This window comes from Spinacia oleracea, chromosome 4 (genome assembly GCF_020520425.1).
Source record: "Spinacia oleracea cultivar Varoflay chromosome 4, BTI_SOV_V1, whole genome shotgun sequence".
NCBI classification, from domain to species: domain Eukaryota; kingdom Viridiplantae; phylum Streptophyta; class Magnoliopsida; order Caryophyllales; family Amaranthaceae; genus Spinacia; species Spinacia oleracea.
Genome location: NC_079490.1, coordinates 83863419 through 83885313, shown reverse-complemented (window position 1 = coordinate 83885313; position 21895 = coordinate 83863419). Strand labels below are relative to the sequence as shown.

General features: G+C 36.7%; 1 long non-coding RNA gene across 1 annotated transcript; it reads right to left on the bottom strand.

Annotated features, from left to right (window-relative positions):
- Nucleotides 1-19963: 19963 nt before the first annotated feature.
- LOC130472537 (uncharacterized) lies at nucleotides 19964-21339 on the bottom strand. The gene is made up of 3 exons (XR_008933069.1): nucleotides 21166-21339; nucleotides 20983-21064; nucleotides 19964-20734 (listed from the first exon to the last, which is right to left on the bottom strand). It is a non-coding gene; the product is annotated as an uncharacterized lncRNA (long non-coding RNA).
- Between the last annotated feature and the right edge of the window lie 556 nt (nucleotides 21340-21895).

Genomic DNA, 21895 nt, shown 5'->3' with positions numbered 1-21895 from the left:
GATTCAAGGAAATAAAGATATGCTAAATATTGATGCTACACGCATAAACACTGGCAAAGGATCAAGCAAGACCCTTTGGAGTTAACCATTGACAAGGACGAGCTAAAGAGCATCGTGTTTTGAAATGGCAACATGGATTGGAGACCATGAGTTGTTGCGTGGGAAATTAAAATATTACTTTCTATGTTCCAAATACAGCTGGAAAGTCTTCCACATATCTGTAAACTGCTTGGATAAGTAAATCCAAACAAAGCATCACTAGCAACCTAAACAGTTGAAGTAAATGTACTTATTGCCTAAGAAGCAATAGAACAGAGTTGTTTATGTTAAAGAGTTCTTCATTGAACTTGGGTAGATCACATGTCTGCTGACTTGATGGTTCTTCATTGCAAAATGCGTAGAACCACTCTTGTAGCTAGAAAGAATAGATCACAAACTAAACACACTCAATAGATCTTATCATCCTATCTCGAAAAGACATTCGATGAAAAGGATATTAAGATTGGCAAAACATGATAACTAAACCTATGCAACAAGTGAGAAACAACACTTACATTGTAGCACTGGAAATCAAGCATAGCTTTGAATTCCATGAACTATTTTAAAGATGGGTTAGAGGCCCAAGGTTGTAAAACATTGGGGTTGAACATTTATCATATATGAAATGTATTTTCATATTCCATTTAATCTTGGTTTAGTATTAAATGATGAGTCCCTTCAATTTGACGAAATATTCAAGATAGACTGTCAGGACCAGTCTTGTGACTAAGAAATGTCTATCAAGTGAACTTGAATGTCAAAAGTTGAAAATGGTCCCTGGTCGGAGTTTTCTATAAAATTTGACGCATAGAAAACGTTAGACGACTAGAATGCAAGATGACTAGTAGTTCTGTTTCTTGAATTATGTGGACATGGCAATGTCATAATCATTTGCATAGATACTTACTTTGGGAAGACTAGTATCGGACAGGCCTATGAAACTTTACTGTAAGAGATGAAAATCTTTCATAAGTAAATTTCATTAAAATTATTAGACACTAAATCCTCAATACCTGAATGATTTGAGATTACTTGTTTGAGAACTGGTTACTTTGACGTTGACCAACCGTCGCACCGTAAAAGGAGGCTATAAAGGCAACGCTCAGGTAATCACCTACCAAACGAAGTCGAATCTCAAGATCGCAAGAAAGGGATTGTCCTCCCATAAATCGGGATGAGATGCTTAAAAGTTGTACAAGGCCACTCGGAGAGCTAGAAACTGTGAAATGCATGGCCGTGCTCAGATGAATCATAGGCTATGATTATCTATTTTATTTGATCAGTTGAACTCTAAAACCGAGAAACACCTCTGGACATAATAAGGATGACAACTCTTACCTTATGTTCAAGAGCAAGCATCGAGCGACAAAGGAATTAGGTAATGCACACTTGTCCCTAAGAACAAGTGGGAGACTGAAGGAAATAATGCCCTTGGTCCAAGTATGCATTTAATATTAAGTCTAATAAATGCGGTTCAGTATTAATTGACAAGTTAATAATTCAGTGAGATCAAGTGAGCTGAATGCCTAGCTAGAGGTCGCTTCAGTTCAAGTGGAATTAATGATATTAATCCACAGCTTACTCTTGACTGAACCCGTAGGGTCACACAAATAGTACGTAAACGGATCAAGTATTTAATGGCATTAAATACTCCATCTATGGATATTCGGAATCGACAGATCTTGGTTTCAGTGGGAGCTGAGATCATCACAAGCAAGAAATGAATACTCTGGAAACGATGATATTACCGGAAACGAAAATATGGATCGTATCGGAAAGATAAATATTATCCAAGTCGTAGATGTTGCCAGAAACGGAAACATGGTACGTATCGGAAAATATTATCGGAAATGAAAATATTGCCGGAATCGAAAATATTGTCGGAAACGGAAATATTGTCGAAATCGGAAATATTATCGGAATCGGAAAATAATTCCGGAAACGGAAATATTAAATATTTGTTCGAAGCGGAAATTAATTTCGAAATCGGAAATATTAAATATTGTTCGTATCGGAAATGAATTCCGGAACCGGGAATTTAATCGGAAGCGCATCGTACGAATTAGCATCGGACGAGGCTTGCTAGACGAAGGCCCAGCACGAAGCCAGGCTCGCGCCCAGCAAGCCGAGCGCCCAAACACGGAGCTGCCACAGCCTCGCCAGGCCCAGCGCAAGGCCAGGCCCAGCAAGGCCTTTGGCGCGCGCGCGCTGGGCGTGCTCGTGGGCTGCGAGCAGCGACTGCTCGTGTGGGCCGCAAGGCCTGCGCGGGTGGTGCGATGCTCGTGGCCATACGACGCTCGTGTTCGTAACGAATCCTAATCCTATCGGAATTCGTGTATTGATTAAATCCTAATCCTAATAGATTAAATTTATTATTTAGAGTTCAAATAGGATTCTAATTAATAAATCCACATCCTAGTAGGATTATAATTCCTTTTCCATATCTCTATAAATAGGTGCCTAGGGTCATAATTTATAGATACAATTGAAGTCTTCAAAGGTAAGGTTTTTAAGCAAAATCAACCAAACACTTGCACCCAAATAGCCAAAATTCCTAAGTAACCTTTGAAGGAAATAATGCCCTTGGTCCAAGTATGCATTCTATGTTAAGTCTAATAAATGCGGTTCAGTATTAATTAACAAGTTAATAATTCAGTGAGATCAAGTGAGCTGAATGCCTAGCTAGAGGCCGCTTCAGTTCAAGTGGAATTAATGATATTAATCCACAGCTTACTCTTGACTGAACCCGTAGGGTCACACAAATAGTACGTAAACGGATCAAGTATTTAATGGCATTAAATACTCCATCTATGAATATTCGGAACCGACGGATCTTGGTTTCAGTGGGAGCTGAGATCGTCACAGGCAAGAAATGAATACTCCGGAAACGATGATATTGCCGGAAACGGAAATATGGATCGTATCGGAAATATGAATATTATCCAAGTCGTAGATGTTGCCGGAAACGGAAACATGGTACGTATCGGAAAATATTATTGGAAATGGAAATATTACCAGAATCGGAAATATTGCCGGAAACGGAAATATTGTCAGAATCGGAAATATTGCCGGAATCGGAAAATAATTCCGGAATCGGAAATATTAAATATTGTTCGTATCGGAAATAGATTCCGGAACTGGATATTTAATCGGAAGCGTATCGTACGAATTAGCATCGGACGAGGCCTGCCGGACGAAGGCCCAGCACGAAGCCAGGCCATCGCCCAGCAAGCACGCACGCAAGCCCAGCGCGCGCCAAGGCCACGGATGCGTGGGCCTTGCTGCGTGGGCTGCAGCTCGCACGCATGGGCAGTCCTTGTGGCTGCCGTGTGTGTGTGAGTTTGTGCTCATGCATGATTCCTGAATCTGCAAGAGTCAGTGTATGATTAAATGTCTATTCCTAATTGGATAAATTAATTAAATAGAATTCATGTAGGATTCTAATTCCAATTAATTCGCATCCTACTAGGATTACGATTCCTTTTCCATAACTCTATAAATAAAGGCCTAGGGGTCATAATTTATACACAAGTTTCAAAGTATTCAAAAATGAGTTTTTTTGAGAGAAAATTAAAACACATCTTGCTCATAAAAGTGCCGAATTTTCTAGTACCTTAAGGGCGATTCTAGTTGGTCAATCTTAAGGCGGATCCGGACGTGCTGTGGACTATCTACGGAGGGACGACACTTGGAGTCCTAAAAGACTTGTTCTTGTTCGGTTCGGGCGCAGCTAGGGAGGGCACGCAACAAAGAGTATGCATCTAATTATGCTATATGATTATGTGTAAATAATATGTTTCCTGGGTTAATGGTTGTTTCCGCATGATCTATGTAAATGTCATATGAATCATAACCTAACAGTGGTATCACGAGCCCCTTATTATTTTCATAATCTAAATTGCATGAACATGGTTAAATATTACAAATTTGCAAGAATTAAAAGGGGTGATTAATTTTCGTAATTGTTAATTAATTGCAAATTGCGTTTATTTAATTATATGTACGCAGTTTTTCGGCAGTTTCTTCATTACTCATCCGAATTGAGTGATTTTTGTGTCAATTCCGCATGTAAAAGGCATTCTAAAATTTTGACAAAAATAGTATTTTTCTGCCGAACCCAGAATTCTCAAATTCGAAGCCTAACTATGACTTTTCGAAGGTTTTAGTTTTTCGGATGCAAAATTTCGTAAATTTAAGATGTTAAATTAAATATTTGCGATTCCTGTTGATAAATCTTGAATTTTTGATTGACCTACTGCATATGTTTAACAAGTTTGAATGCCTAGTCTTGTTAATTATGCAATCTAATTTGTAATTATGATTAATTTGTTGAAAATTAGAATAATTTAGAATTAATTTGATTTTCATAATTAATTGTAATTTAATTAGAAACCTATGATTAAAAACCACCATAAAAGTTGTAAATTTACGATAAATTTTAAATTTTTATGACCTAGACTTGAATCCATATCAATCGGAAATCAATTGGATAATAAATTTTCGATTTTTCGCCCTAAAATTATGAAATTAATAATATTTATTAATTTGTCATTAATTTTAAATATAAATTTTAAAATTTTATGCGATTCGTTCAATTAACTTGCACGCACGAAGCAATGGACGCTTCGTGTTACCCTTAAGGGGTGTTGTATAATGCGGGCATGCGACGACGAGCAAGGGAGCTCGTCGCCCGTGCGGCACGAATGCAATGAGCAAGGGCGTAGTGCACGAGCACAAGGCAGCAGCCCTGCCTTGTGTCGTGTGCCACGAGCAATGAACGAATGGGCATGGGCGAAGGGCGAGCCAAGGCAGTCGCGTGTGGGCAGCAAGCGAGCTGCGCCACAACGCGCGCTGCCTCGCACAAGTGCGCGCAGCCTCGCGCGCAGCGAGCGCAAGCTCGCAGGCCACGAGCGCTGCGCACAGCATCACTCGCGCGCACAGCGCGCGATGTCGCCCGCCCAGCGAGCGATGTCGCCCGCCCAGCGAGCGATGTCGCCCGCCCAGCGAGCGATGGCTCGCGCGCGCGCAGCGAGCGATCTCGCGCGCCAGCGAGCGATCTCGCGCCCCAGCGAGCGATGGCTCGCGCGCGCAGCGAGCGAGCTTGCGCGCCCAGCGAGCGATCTCGCGCGCCAGCGAGCGATGTCGCGCGCGCGCGCTGCGAGCGATAGCTCGCGTGCGATGGGCGCTATGCGGAGGCTTGCGTTGGGACAGCAGCAGCTATGCTACGAGCGCATGGGCTGCGCGCACATGGCCAGCAATGGCTGTGTGCGTACGGCCCATGGGCGTGCAACGCGTAGGGTGTTTGCGTTACGATTAGATCGTTTTGAATGTTTAATTTGAAAATTTCAGTTCACGTAATTTTAATTAATTTTAAAATTAATAATTTGAATTAATTTTTTGGATTTTAATTTTGAATATTATAATTATAATAAATGGAATTTATTCTAATTATTTTACTAAAATTAAAATCATGAATTAATTTAAATGCGACTGAAATTAAATTAAATTTTTGGATTCAATTATAAATTTATATGAGCTTTAAATTTTAATTAAATTTGTATGTTTCCGGTTAGACTAGAAATACAATTTTATGTTTAAAATTAGTAAAGCATATGAATTTATTGGTTTGAGTGGGAGCGCTTTTTAGTCATAAACTCTTGATTAGGTCTACAAATCCTTAAGGTTAAAACAACTCGATTAGAATTAATAAGGACTGAATAATTGGTAGATTATTGGTGCCCTTGATTAATTGCTGCAAATGTTTACGTGATGCATAATGTGTTTTACTAACCAGCTATGTGGGCCATTCATGATAATGAATGGGTGAATGGTATATATTGTATATGTACTGTTTTGCAGGTTATGAAGTGACTAGTATGGCCCAAATAGGATAGAAAATATGGTCTGCGTACCATTAATTTGAATGTAATTGGTCTAAAGTACCAAAGTTATTTTTCAATTCAAATATGGTCTGCGAACCATCAAATAGTTGTAATTAGTTATAGCTTATCCTATTTGAAGAAAATGGTGCCTCCCACGGAGATTTTCAAGACGGACTTTGAAGTCAAAGCTTCAAGATGAAGTCGGGCCATACTAGATCACAAATATCTTATGCATGTTTTAAGTTATTTATTGCTTTAAATATGTCTTAAAATGCATGAGATCAAAAGCTTGATTATGTTGCATGATTAAGGATTTTAGTTCACTTAAAATCTAACCAACATAGTAAGAGCCTTAAGTTCCAAACTTAAAAATTGAGTTAAAAGGTGCCATGCCAAAATATACACTTGCTTGGATATCCTTTACATCAATCTAGTAATAGTTTTCGCTCAGCGAGGTGTTACTTATTGGTCCTAAAGGGGCAAGGTACACAAATAATTGTGAGTACATGTTAGTTTTGGTGAAACTCAACGATATAAGTAAGGAGTCCTTTTATGTCGTGGCAAATTCGATAGGTTTACCTAATAAGTTCTTAGACGTACCTATCAACCAAGAATAGTTTCTAGACTATTAGCAAAAGGCTTTTGCTTACCTAAGATGTTCTAGGATTAAGTCGACAAACTGTGCTTAGTTCTTCAATGATTTTAGGATCTTGGAATCATTTTATTCACACCTGCCGGAACACATAATTCGAATAAAATGCTAATAACTTGTTTGAATTGCATGGTTGCTTTAATTTCAAGTTATTATTCATGATAAATGTTTAGACTTTGCATGCTTCAATGTATGTTTTAATTATTGTTTATAATTAAATATCTTGCACTGCAATAAATCCTTTTAGAAAGGTAACAGTAAATTTCCTCGATTGGTAGTGAATCCAAGAACGATTCACGGAAATGAGAGAAAGTGAGCAATTTAAAATGTACGTTTCTTATATCGACTTTTATGGTTGTTTTCGAGTATCAAAATCGAATGGCAAACCAATTGGTGCTTGTGAATTCAAAATACACTGTAGTTTTGAGATCATAAAGCATTGAGTTTAATACGCTCAGCTTTACCAATGGTTAACAACCTAATATCTTTGTCCATTTAATTCTCGAATGAGTCTAGTTCCTAGACATTCGAATAGATCGATGCTTAGAGAACTTTAGAAGCTTCTGGTAAGATCATCTAGTTGAAACAGAATATTCAACATAAATTAAAATGGTAAAGAACCTTGTTGGTGACATTGGGCATGTCTAACAAAGTATAAAAGTCAACACTAAAGAATTCAATTCTTAAGACTATAAGAAAGGGTACAAGAAATAGGAAAACGAGGAACAAATGAAAGGAATTTACGATTCCGTTTCTACCTATAAATTTATGTTTAAAGAGAAGTGACCTAGCAATCAAACTTCCTTGGTATCATATACCGCTTGAGGTTCTTACTTCGGTAATAACTCAAATAATGGAAGCTAGGATACACTGATGACCTACAAGTGGGAAATGAAGCATGGCAATGCTACATTAGTTGTAGGGTCATCTAGTTTGTTTTAAGACCTTTCAAAGGCTGGAACTTAATGGCTATTTTGTTCCATAATCAGCATACCTAAATTTCTGCTTCAAACACAGAAAGACTCACATTCAGAAGAACAAAAACAATGCTTGTTTGTTTGTTTATTTGAATGAAATGGTCAATTACTGGTTGAGTCAATATGCTTGATTAAAACAAACAACTCTTTAAAGAACTTTACTAGGTTCAAATCAAACCCTTGATTTGAGTTCCATTAAATCTTTGGCATTGTTGCTTAGACCATATCAACAAGTTAACATTCATAAGCTCTATTTTGATGGACTTTTGAAAGTTGGTTGATTTCTAGATCAACTTAAGACAAGCTAGTCTTACTTGTTGAAAGTAACAAAGAATATGAACTATTGTTAGAACGCCTAGACGATAGAGTTCAAAGCTAAAGAAAGGTTTTATGACTTTATTATTTCACATGGATTTGAGTGAATATAGGTTTATTTACTCAAATGTGATATAAGTTGAATCTGTTTGGCTAGTTCAAAGATTCAGAAGTATAAAATCCACTTGGCAAGAAATCATAAAGATCTAGGTTAGATCATGTTGATGATTACTTGAGACCAAATATGATCATCAATGATTGTGTGTTGTAATTTCACAATCTAGCTCCATAAGATATGGCATATCTACGTTGGAATGATCGGAGTCAATTAGTACTTGATTCGATCAAATGATGAATCATAAAGACTTTTCCTATAATTTCTAAAACAAAATGCTCAACTACCACCAAACTAAACCAAATTCGTCAAAGCTATTGAAAAGTAATCTCAGGATATCTTTTCAATTATATATATCTAAAGAGTTGCTAAACTCAGTGGGAGCTTAATGTTGGTTATTCAACAAACTAAGGCCCAAGTCTAGATATATGTTTCATTGTGATTTATTCAAATGAGACACAAGGGTATTGTTTCTACCACGAATTTTTGAGAACATAATGTTTGTTTGCTCGAAATAATGTCCTTTTGGAGATTCGTTTCCAAAATGACAAGTGGGAGAAAATAGACCTCGAAAGTTTTCGAGGCGAACAACAAACATAAACGGACATTTCGGAGGCTTTTCGAAGTGCTTCAGAAAATCCGAACTTATTCTTTAAGGACTTTAGAAGTGGCTTTAAAGAATAGACATCTCTTAGAAGACTTTACAAGTGCTTCAAGGAGAACAGAATATTCAAAGGACTTTCAAGTGGCTATTGATATTCTATTGTTTGATGTTCTATACCCAAGTAGGCATAGAATTCAAGTCACTGAAACTATGAGATTCTTCTATTAGATAGTGAAGAAACATAGAGATCAGGTCAATGAAACTATGAGATTCTTCTATTAAATAGTGAAGAAACCTACAACTTGCAGTCAAACTATTATCATATAGATTAATGAGTTTGTGACGAAACCCAGATTCCCTAAAATGGTTAGAGGCCATATATAGACTCAAATGTTTTAAATGGTTTTTGTTGATTTGCAAGAATAGTTTCACACCTATTGGTTGCAAGTTTGTTTTAAGGATAAAAACCATCAAACATGGAATTGTGTTCACACACAAAGCTAGATTAGTTGCTAAAGGTTACAAGCAAATTCATGACATGGATTGTGTTGAAACCTCATGCATAATCGTAATGCTCAAGTCTATAAATCAAGCAATGATTGCATATTGGTACATATGGCAATTGGATGACAAAACATATTCCTCAATCAAATGTTGGAAGAAAACTATGTACATGGTATGTCATAGGATTTGTGGATCCAAATAAATGCTTGAAAAGAAAAGCTAGTTTATAAAATCTAAGTACAGATTTAAGCAAGCAATTGGGAATTGGAATTGTATTTTAGTGAAGCTAATATGTATTTTAGTTTCATAAAATATACATGATTCTTATAGATATATAAGAAGTTTAGTGGGAGTACATAAAACTTAATTGGTCCTATGTGTATCACACACATATCTCTCTATTGTGAAATAACATTCAAATGCTAATGACTTAGATTTGAAATTATTCATCAATGACGGACCAAGGCGAAACTTAGTACATACTGGGTATTAAGATCTATTCACAAAGATCTTATGATATTGTTTTGGATTAAGTAAATGGCATTTACTAAATCAAACACGAAAGTCTCCATTGGAGATATTCGACCCATGTGAATAAATCTAAGTAAAGGATGTTTGAACTATGTATAAGCATTTACTAAGTTAAACATCAAAGGATCTAAATAAGATTCTTAACCTATATTATATGTCAAAGAATTTAGCTGGATTCAGTATCTACTAAAATTGAATGAGCTAAAGTTACATGAATAGAATTCAATTGGGAATTATTCTGCAAAAGAATTTATCATGTATGATATAATATGAGGATCGCCAAAAACGTATCGTATGACTTTAGGCATGACGAACATATACCAATCTCTATTGATCTAAGTAAAGATCAACTAGATTGAGATCAAGAATACTTATGGTACTTGAAAAGGTACATAGGAATAGTTCTTGATTCAAGGAAATAAAGATATGCTAAATATTGATGCTACACGCAGAAACACTGGCAAAGGATCAAGCAAGACCCCTTTGGAGTTAACCATTGACAAGGACGAGCTATAGAGCATCGTGTTTTGAAATGGCAACATGGGTTGGAGACCATGAGTTGTTGCGTGGGAAATTAAAATATTAATTTCTATGTTCTAAGATACAGCTGGAAAGTCTTCCACATATCTATGAACTGCTTGGATAGGTAAATCCAAACAAAGCATCACTAGCAACCTATAAAGTTGAAGTAAAAGTAATTATTGCCTAAGAAGCAATAAAACAGGGTTGTTTAAAGTTCTTCACTGAACTTGGGTAGATCACCTATCTGCTGGCTTGATGATTCTTCATTGAAAAATGCGTAGAACCACTCTTGAAGCAAAAAAAACGTCTGCTAACTTGATGGTTCTTCATTGCAAAGTGAGTAAAACCACCATCGAAGTAAGAAAGACTAGATCACATAATAAACAAAATCGAAAAGATCTTATCATCATATCTCGAAGAACATTCGATGAAAAGGATATTAAGATTGGCAAAGCATGATAACTAAACCTATGCAACAAGTGAGAAGCAACACTCACGTTGTAGCACTGGAAATCAAGCATAGCTTTGAATTCCATGAATTGTTTTAGAAGATGGGTTTGAGGCCCATGGTTATAAAACATGGGGTTGAACATTTATCATATATGAAATGTATTTTCATATTCCATTTAATCTTGGTTTAGTATTAAATGATGAGTCCCTTCAATTTGACGATATATTCAAGATAGACTGTCAGGACCAGTCCTGTGACTAAGAAATGTCTATCAAGTGAACTTGAATGTCAAAGGTTGAAAATGGTCCCTAATCGGAGTTTTCTATAAAATTGGACGCATAGAAAACGTTAGACGATTAGAGTGCAAGATGACTAGTAGTTCTGTTTCTTGAACTATGTGGACATGGCAATGTCATAATCATTTGCATAGATACTTACTTTGGGAAGACTAGTATCGGACAAGACCTATGAAACTTTACTGTAAGAGATGAAAGTCTGTCATAAGTAAATTTCATTAAATTATTAGACACTAAATCCTCAATACCTGAGTGATTTGAGATTACTTGTTTGAGAACTGGTTGCTTTGACGTTGACCAACCGTCGCACCGTAAAAGGAGGCTATAAAGGCAACGCTCAGGTAATCACCTATCAAACGAAGTCTAATCTCAAGATCGCAAGATTGGGATTGTCCTCCCATAAATCGGGATGAGATGCTTAAAAGTTGTACAAGGCCACTCGGAGAGCTAGAAACTGTGAAATGCATGGCCGTGCTCGGATGAATCATAGGCTATGATTATCTGTTTATTTGATCAGTTGAACTCTGAAACCGAGGAACACCTCTGGACATAATAAGGATGACAACTCTTACCTTATGTTCAAGAGCAAGCATCGAGCGACAAAGGAATTAGGAAATGCACACTTGTCCCTAAGGACAAGTGGGAGACTGAAGGAAATAATGCCCTTGGTCCAAGTATGCATTCTATGTTAAGTCTAATAAATGCGGTTCAGTATTAATTAACAAGTTAATAATTCAGTGAGATCAAGTGAGCTGAATGCCTAGCTAGAGGCCGCTTCAGTTCAAGTGGAATTAATGATATTAATCCACAGCTTACTCTTGACTGAACCCGTAGGGTCACACAAATAGTACGTAAACGGATCAAGTATTTAATGGCATTAAATACTCCATCTATGAATATTCGGAACCGACGGATCTTGGTTTCAGTGGGAGCTGAGATCGTCACAGGCAAGAAATGAATACTCCGGAAACGATGATATTGCCGGAAACGGAAATATGGATCGTATCGGAAATATGAATATTATCCAAGTCGTAGATGTTGCCGGAAACGGAAACATGGTACGTATCGGAAAATATTATTGGAAATGGAAATATTACCAGAATCGGAAATATTGCCGGAAACGGAAATATTGTCAGAATCGGAAATATTGCCGGAATCGGAAAATAATTCCGGAATCGGAAATATTAAATATTGTTCGTATCGGAAATAGATTCCGGAACTGGATATTTAATCGGAAGCGTATCGTACGAATTAGCATCGGACGAGGCCTGCCGGACGAAGGCCCAGCACGAAGCCAGGCCATCGCCCAGCAAGCACGCACGCAAGCCCAGCGCGCGCCAAGGCCACGGATGCGTGGGCCTTGCTGCGTGGGCTGCAGCTCGCACGCATGGGCAGTCCTTGTGGCTGCCGTGTGTGTGTGAGTTTGTGCTCATGCATGATTCCTGAATCTGCAAGAGTCAGTGTATGATTAAATGTCTATTCCTAATTGGATAAATTAATTAAATAGAATTCATGTAGGATTCTAATTCCAATTAATTCGCATCCTACTAGGATTACGATTCCTTTTCCATAACTCTATAAATAAAGGCCTAGGGGTCATAATTTATACACAAGTTTCAAAGTATTCAAAAATGAGTTTTTTTGAGAGAAAATTAAAACACATCTTGCTCATAAAAGTGCCGAATTTTCTAGTACCTTAAGGGCGATTCTAGTTGGTCAATCTTAAGGCGGATCCGGACGTGCTGTGGACTATCTACGGAGGGACGACACTTGGAGTCCTAAAAGACTTGTTCTTGTTCGGTTCGGGCGCAGCTAGGGAGGGCACGCAACAAAGAGTATGCATCTAATTATGCTATATGATTATGTGTAAATAATATGTTTCCTGGGTTAATGGTTGTTTCCGCATGATCTATGTAAATGTCATATGAATCATAACCTAACAACCTTAAGGGCGATTCTAGTTGGTCAAGCTTAAGGCGGATCCGGGCGTGCTGTGGACTATCTACGGAGGGACGACACTTGGAGTCCTAAAGACTTGTTCTTGTTCGGTTCGGGCGCAGCTAGGGAAGGCACGCTACAAAGTGTATGCATCTAAACTATGCTAAATGATTATGTGTGAATAATATGTTTCCTAGCTTTATGGGTTTTCCGCATGATTTATGTTTTGTCATATGTATCATAACCTAACACGTTGTCACGGTGGAATTCACACCATTTGCTCATGTCCTTCATGGAACCTGGTATGTCGCTCTTTCTGGGCCATCTGACGGATCCACCTACATTCCGAAAGGGCGTTGACGACGCCTCCGATGTCGATGTTGAATCGTACTCGGAGATGTCGGGGTGGTCGGCCCATTCATTCCTGTAAACATCGTTAGTATCATTATATTGATTGACATTTTGTACCTGGTTTTGGCGATTGTATGGTTGGTGTCACTAACTGTTGTTCGTCGGGGTGTACGATGGCCTATAGCTGCTGCCCCCTGCTGGTCGCGGTGCTGCCGTCCGGGTTGCCTCGTCGTCTTCAAGGCGCATCTGGACACAGGCTCTGGATCGCACCTCCTCGAATGTTGCACAGAGATATTTGGTGATTTTCCGGTACAACTCTGAGTTGGGGACGAGGCCTCTTTTTAAGGATTCGATAGCTCCGACTCGGTGGGAGCTTGGACCAACCGCTAAAGGTCACTCGTCTGTGTCTCTAGCTGGCGGTTACTGGAAAACTGCTGATAGAAGGCATTGATTAGGTCGGCTAGGCAGGATATGGTTCCGGGGATGATGTTCTTGAGCCACTCCAGTGCTGCTCCGTAGAGGTTGCCTCCAAAGGATTTGCACATAACAGGTTCAACCAGGTCCCATGGAATACCGATCTGCCACATCCGCTGCTTGTAGAAGTTGACGTGCCGGTACGGGTCAGATGTTCCATCATACAGGGTCGTCCAAATGGGAATCTTCAAATGTTGTGGAACAGTCACTTTGGCAATCTCCTCGCTGAAGGGTGATGCGGCGTACCCGTTGGTCAGCTCAGTTTCTACCGGTGTTGGTGCTCGGTGCTCCTGGCAGCTTGGACATCAACCTCAGCATCAATGTGTTCTTCTTCTCCAGGAGTCTCAGGGGGCGGTTCACAGGGTCTGGTGGGGGACCGTCCGGGTTCTGTTGCTCATCTTCTTCGGACATGTATGGGTCTTCTTCGTCGTGAATGTCAAAGGACAACATCTTCGGGGTGCTTCCAGTGATTTTGTAACGCGATCGATATTTAGTGCTTTTGGCAGACTCCAGCTCCTTCTGGAGGTCTTGGCTTGCAGCCGAGAGTCGCTTGATCTCTTCTTTCTGGTGAGCCAACTCTGCTTGGGCCTTGACATAGGCCGCTCGGATCTCCTCGAGTGTCATATCTCCGGAAGACATTTTGAGAGGGGTGTTTTTTGAGGGAACTTTTTTACGGAAACCAAGTTAATTCCCCATAGACGGCGTCAAACTGTTTATGCCAAATTTCGTCTAGGGGTGACGCTTGGCTTGGGTCGACACTAACGAAGTAAATAAATATGGAAATCAGTAAAGAGAGAGAAGACACAAGGAGATGTTGACACGGAAAACCCAGGAATAGGGAGAAAAACCGTGGGTAGGTATGAGGCTACCAATCCACTAGATCACCTAAAAAAACCTAAGTAAAAAGAGTACTTTGCGAGAATGGAAATGAGTATACAATGATTGCTTAATAATAGCTAGAAATTGAATAGTGCTTTAAGATTGCTTGAATGCTTGAGTTCACGTGCCCTTTGATGACCGTGACTTCGTGTTTATATCTTGAACCCAACGGCTGGGTTGGTTGAGAGAATCCCTAAGAAGTAGGGATTTGTTAGTTGCCAACGTCTCCACGTCTCTCGCCTTTCCCCAACGATCTACGTGATCTGTGGTCGCTCCATTGACTAGTTCAAACTTCTTGACGGCGTTGGATCTTGGGCCTTGGCCCCGATCTAAACCTAATCTTTGGTCCCTCGATCCTTGTCGCTTGTCGCCTATGTATCGTCGTCCGTCGCCTAGTCTCACATCTGACCTGTTCATCCGATGTGTCATAATCTGTAGACACGACAGTACCTGGCGATACGACATGATCAAACGCCAAAACGGTTATGTCGTTAGTACAAAAAGTGGGACAACATTAACCACTCTCTATTTATGAATTGTCATTCTTATTATATTCGGTAATTATTTTTATATAATCTAATAACACACTCTTTTATTAGCTTTTTAAATTTATAGAAATCTCGTACATCAACACGGGCACTTACACCAGATATAGCGATTGTGTCATTTATCATCACCAAAACAAAACAAAAAAATAAAAACATGACGTTGTGTGTTCCGATAAGGGAATTAGGCACCCTGATTGTGACGAATGGAGTATCTTGTTTAAAGTAAAATAAAACAAAATATATCACGCAAATAGTTTCTATTGTCCTCTCACTCGCATGTTAGTACAACAAGTATTCCGTATATGCTAGGGCAAACACAATAAATAGATACAGTTAAGAGTAGGGAGGAAAATAAAGAAAACAGATCCCCCAAAGACCCTGATCACTTGATTAAAAACAATACTCCGTATATTTCTTAGATTTAAAATTAAGAAATAAGCTAATTTGTTAACTTAGTTTGTCATGCCAACTAAGATTTTAAGCTAATTTATTTTTTAGCTAGTTTATGTTCAAATGCAAGCTAATGTACCAAACTATCTTGATATTAAATTAGATTCACTTTTCCATTGATCATTTAATTTAAAATATATTTCAATTAATATTTGTATTCCAATTGAGCAGATTTTTTCCAAACAAATTAGGTTAGACCTAACCAAGCTATTTTATCAAAAATAACTCAAATGGTTAAATGAGTATGCAAACCCCCTAACTATAACGATTGAAAATGCTCTAGAGTGTAGAGTTACGAAGGGCGAGTTGTTATAGGGACAAGAATTGAAGCAAGTCATATGCGGATTGAGGCTATTCTATATTCCTATGCCCTTAAAATTGATGAAGAGTCCACATTCCGCGTGTGATTTTGCCGTTGGCCACCTCTTTAGTAACCTCACATGAACCCTTCATCCCTTTTCTATGCGTAAGTTGTTTGACCCACTTGTTCTGAAAGGGTTTTTCTATTTTTACGTAACAAGTTTGTGCATGTTAACTAGTTTAATTGGTAAAGTGTTAAGGTGATGGTACTAAAGATTTGGGATCGAATCCCATCTACTTCATTTGTCGTCTTGCCCGTAGTTGCTCTTTCTACACCCAAAATAAAAATAAAAATATAACAAGCAACGACAGATTATAGAAAGTGGGGTATTCAGGAACTTTTGGATAGTGTATCACCATCGCCCATAACACACAATATATGTAAAAAGACATGTAAAAATAAAGTTGATCCCGAAGTATTAAATATTCATATTACAATCAAATATTTATAAGAATATTGCAATTTTTCTATATTGGTTTTCATCTTTTGATATCGATCTATAAATTTAAATCCTACTGTTAATAATAATAATACACGGTGAGTACGGGTGTTGATTAAAATAATGATACATGTTAAGTACTAAATAGACTAACATAAGAAGTCCATTTATCAAAACTGCATTCAATTCAAACTATTTGACTAAATCATTTATACTAGGGTCTTTTCGGATTATCTATTTTCGGAAATAGTTATTGGGTCACTCTTTAATGACATAAATTAGTGTTTAACGGTCATCGGTTTGCTTAACTTAATTTGTTAGATCGATCTATCTACAAATACACAACTATAATTTTTAACTTTGTATAGTAATATGCAAATTTAGTTAATTGAAATATATATTTACTTTGAATTTATACTTTTCCATATATCCTCTTTACTTTCACGTTTTCCTATTATAACAATTCTTTTATTTAGTTACTATTGAAATAATAAATTATTTTAGTAACTAGTCTATGCCCGTGCTAATGAACAAGATTTCCATAAAATTAGTAAATAGATCTTAAATTTTAGTTTCCTTCTTTATTCATATTATTATTTAATTTTACTAAAGTTTTTAATACATTCCTGTTTTATTAGAATTTTTTTCCTCATGTTGATTTTTTTAATTTCATGCTATGGTAGTTTTCTATTTGGTTCAGCTTAATTTAATGGCATTAAGGGGATAATGTAGAGTAGTTGTGGTTTGAAAATTAAGACTTTAAATGTCTTTTATCACTCTACTTTAATAATATAGATAGACGGACGTTACACGACTCCTAAGTTAGTAATAGTACGGAGTAGTATGTAGTTGTCGTATAAAATCTTTGGTATGAAAAGGCTTTTGGATATCCTTGTTTAGGGATGGAAATATCCAGTGGATGATCCATTAACCCGGTCACCCGTTATAATTAAATGGGTAAAAACCCGAATTAAATGGAGGAAAAGCGGGTGATAGGTGAAGCGGGTGATGGATGCGGGTCGGATGCGGGTGATGTTTTTTTATCCATCACCCGATCCATCACCCGTTTATCACCCGATCCATCACCCATTTATTTTAAATATATTATTTATATTAATATTTAAACATAAAATGTGTATAAATCCATTATGTATTAATGTTAGTGTTTATTTAATTTTCTTTTTTGGTTATAAGTTATGCGTGATAAGAACTAATTATATGTTTTAGAAATAAGTGAAGGTATGTAACCTTTTTCTTTTCGTTAATTATTATGCATATTATTAGATGGTGAATTTTTAATAGTTAATAATTTTCACCCGAATATCACCCGATCCACCCGGTTCACCCGCGGGTGATGAGTAAAGCGGGTGACGGATGGACCGGGTGGAGCGGATGGAAGCGGGTGATGGATGCGGGTGATGCTCCACCCGACCCAAATCCCACCCATTTTCATCCCTATCCTTGTTGGTGCGATGATACCGCTTGCCGGTTGATCCGCATGCCCGATATGCATATGGGATTATACTCCTAAAGTCCTAAAGCACAAGCTAGCTAGGGATGACAATGAGTCGGATCTGGTTGAATTTTGCAAACTCCGTATCCGATTTACCTTTATTCAGACTTTGCAAACTCCATGTCTGGCATACCTCTATCCGACCTCGAATTGTTTAAGTCGGATTCGGGCTCGGGTTATATTTCTTGGATTTTTGTCTGAATATTTTGTCTTACATCCGATCTGACTGAGTCGGAATCGAATTATTTTAGCACTTAAAATCACAAAAACATAATTTAACATGTTGTAACGTATTTTTAATATGTTTGTTGATGACGTGGTAATAATATTCGGATTCGGGTCAGAATTGTCGGATTTTACACAAACTCCACCTACTACTACGTTTGGATAGGATTTTCACTTTTGCCGATTCAGATAGAATATTTTTCCCCGAATCGGGTCATGTTTGTATCAGGTTCGGACTGAATTGTCATCCCTAGTTCTAGCGGTACTATTTTTTTTGTTTGTTCATGGTTATCGTATGGGCGCAGCATCTTGCTAGCTTGCGGCCTTGTCGCGTTACGTTGGGCGTGTATTACTTAACCGTAGTCATTAGCTAGTTTATAGTGATGGCAGACACTACAAGATAAACCCAAAGAAAATGGGGATTCAATAATGTCACAAGAAAAACTCCAGAAATGGTAGAGTTCTAGCTATATTGTCGATCACAAAGCTAATCATAGATTCATAGTGATGGATTCAATATACTTCCTCCGTTTCGGAAATATTGCACCATTTTGACTTTTACATTATTCACGTCGTGCGTTTGACTATCTTTTGTAACATATACGTAAAAAATATGTAATTGTGTAGATTCTTATTAGATTCATATCCATATATACTTTCTAAATATCAATTTTTTATAATTTTTACTTATACATAATTCAAGAGATAACGAGTCAAAGTCATGTATTGAAAAGCGTGAAATCAACATGGTACAATATTTCCGGAACGGAGGAAGTATTATTTATCAAATGCCACTACAGGTTTGGGCTTGGCCCAGTTCCTGGCCTAGTTACCGCTAAATGACAAAAATTACCCTTCTCAATGACTATCATTGCCTTGACAGAGTCCTATACACTTAAGTCCTAGATCGTAAATGGTGTTAATGGTTACGAATTTGGAGGAAAAATAAATCAATATCTGATATGTATTTCACAAATACATATCACCCACTAAACAACAAAATAGGGATAAGACAAACACTAACGGACAAATTCAATTTTTTTTGAAAATGCATCCCGTTTTTGAAAAATATACACTACTACAAAAATAGGAATATAGAGCTGTTAAAATAGACTTTATAAAGCGCCTTAGAGGCGCTCTCCTGCTCAATGCTTTATAAAGTTTAAAGCAGTTGGAAGAGGCGCTTTATATGTCTGATCATATATGACGGTGGTTTGAGAAAGGCGCTCTATATACCCAACCTAAAATTAATAAACGGAGAAGGAATATAGGGCGCTCATCACATGACCGTTAAATAAACATTGAAATACTCCCTCCGTATTTATTTAAGAGATACACTTGGTCGGGCACGGGTATTAAGAAAAAGAATTGAATGAAATAAAGTAATAAAACAAGTTGGGTTGAGTAGATATTTTAATAAGTAAAACAAGTGGGGACCATGTTATTTTAGGGGATGGGGTTGGGGATGGGTGTAGATAGATTATTTAATTAGATGGTGGGGTTGATAAGTTAATAAATACGGTCGGAAAAGACAAGTGTATCCCTTAAATAAATACAGAGGGAGTATGTAACTGTTGTTGTAGATAGGCGCTTTATATGCTACCCCATTTCAATTAGCATAGAGAGCGCCTATTATAGGCAACCGTTCTCTATTCCCTAATTTTTTTGGGATATTAAAATTTATTCTCCCTCCGAACCTAAATGTTATTCCCGTTTGTCATTTTACGCGGTTATTAAGGACAAATAAATATTATAAGATTAACTATTATTAATGTAGTTTTGTGGGGAATTGTTGCCTTTTGGTTCCATTTTCACAAGAAAACAAAATAGTTGAACCAATAGAATTTAAGGAATAAAAATGCCAACTTATTAATCCATCCAAACTTAAACCAACCAATGACACTACAAGATTTTTTATTGATAAACCAATAGAATTACAAAGTTAAAGTTACAAGGAAGAAATTAAAAGGAAATAAAAGAAATGGGAAGATTATTTTGGGACACTAAAAAAAAAACAGGAATAATATTTAGATTCGGAGGGAGTAATATTTAGCAGAAACACACCACCCTTTTTGGGATATTAACTCCATATATGGTTCCCACTATTTCCATAAAATAATTACATATCTACATACTCAATCTGTAAAAGTGGAATATAAATTATACGGAAAAAATAAACATATTAAAGTATCTACTTCGTAATTGAATTTTCATATAATTGAATTTTCATATAATTGAAAATTGCAAATAAATAATACTCTCTCTGTATTTATTTAAGAGATACACTTGCCTTTTCCGGCCGTATTTATTTAAGAGATACACTTGTCATTTTTAGTAACTTATCAACCCCACCATCTAATTAAATAATCTATCTACACCCATCACCACCCTCAATCCCCTAAAATGACATGTTACACACTTGTTTTACTTATTAAAATATTACTCAACCCCACTTGTTTTATTACTTTATTTCATTCAATTCTTTTTCTTAATACACGTGCCCGACCAAGTGTATCTCTTAAATAAATACGGAGGGGGTATTCTTTAATGACAAAAGAGAATATAGAAGAAAATAATAAATTGTACAAAGATCTTCAAAGTACTGGGTTACAATTGTTCCCTTTCAAAAAAATACTCTTCTCCCTTCTGAGTTCTTGCTTTGATTAATCTGCATAAGAAAGGAGAAAATTTAGGTTCAAGCAATTATAAAACATTGCCGGATTAAATCATCATCATTTCTGAAAGTACAAAAATCAAATACTTCATACAAAATTTATAAATCTATGTACCAAAAGAAAATGTAGACCTAAACGAGTTAAATAAATATTTGAATAAATTCAAGTCAACTTATAAAATACAATCGGGAAAAATTCCAGATCTAGAAATAACCAAATTATGAGAATTTTTTTATTTTACCTCTCTAACAAGAACAAATATAGACGGGAACAGATATAGTTCCTTGTGTCCTGACTAATCTTCTCACCTCCTTTGATTAAATCTGCCAATGAAAAATTAATTAACATAATAAGAAAATTTGGTTAATTTTTCATGAACAAAAATACTCCGTACTAACTAAATCTGGAACTTTTTTTTGCATACCCTTTATAAAGAAAGACAGTTTGAATGATATATGATACCCAAATTTAGAAAATCATCAAATATTCATATTAGAGACACTCAAAAGCAATTTTAATTTTGAGGATCGGTAAAGGGAAGAAATTAAACAAAGAGGTTTTTTTAATAATATTTTCTTTGTAAAATACGAGTAATCAGTTTTCCAACAACACCGTTTTATATGCTTCTAAAATTATATTTGTTTAATTTTTTTTATTGCGGTAAAAGCAGTAAGCGGGTTATAGAGGAATATGTTTTATATTTTATTTTCCACGTAACAGTGATCTATGAAAGGCGTTTTATATTCTATTTCCCTCGCAACAGTGTTTTATGATAGGCGTTTTATATAGTTGTGTAAATCGCTTGTCTCACATGACTGTTCTATATTTAGCGCTTCTTATTCCACCTTTTGTAGTCATTAATGACATTGATTTTTGAAAAATGGCATATGTTCTTTGAAAAATGACACCTGCTTTCATTTTTGTCTTATCTCTATTTTGTCGTTTAGTGGGATGATATGTATTTTGAAACACATATCAAATATTAGCATCTCCGCCCTCACGAATTTGTACGTAAATTGTAAGGAAAACTAATATTCATTCTAAAGATGATTTTAGTGCAGGAAAAAATTATCTATTTTTTCTTCATTAACTTTCATTTTCATCAATTATCATTTAATGAGTGATATTGGGTGGTAATTCAAATTTATGAAGAA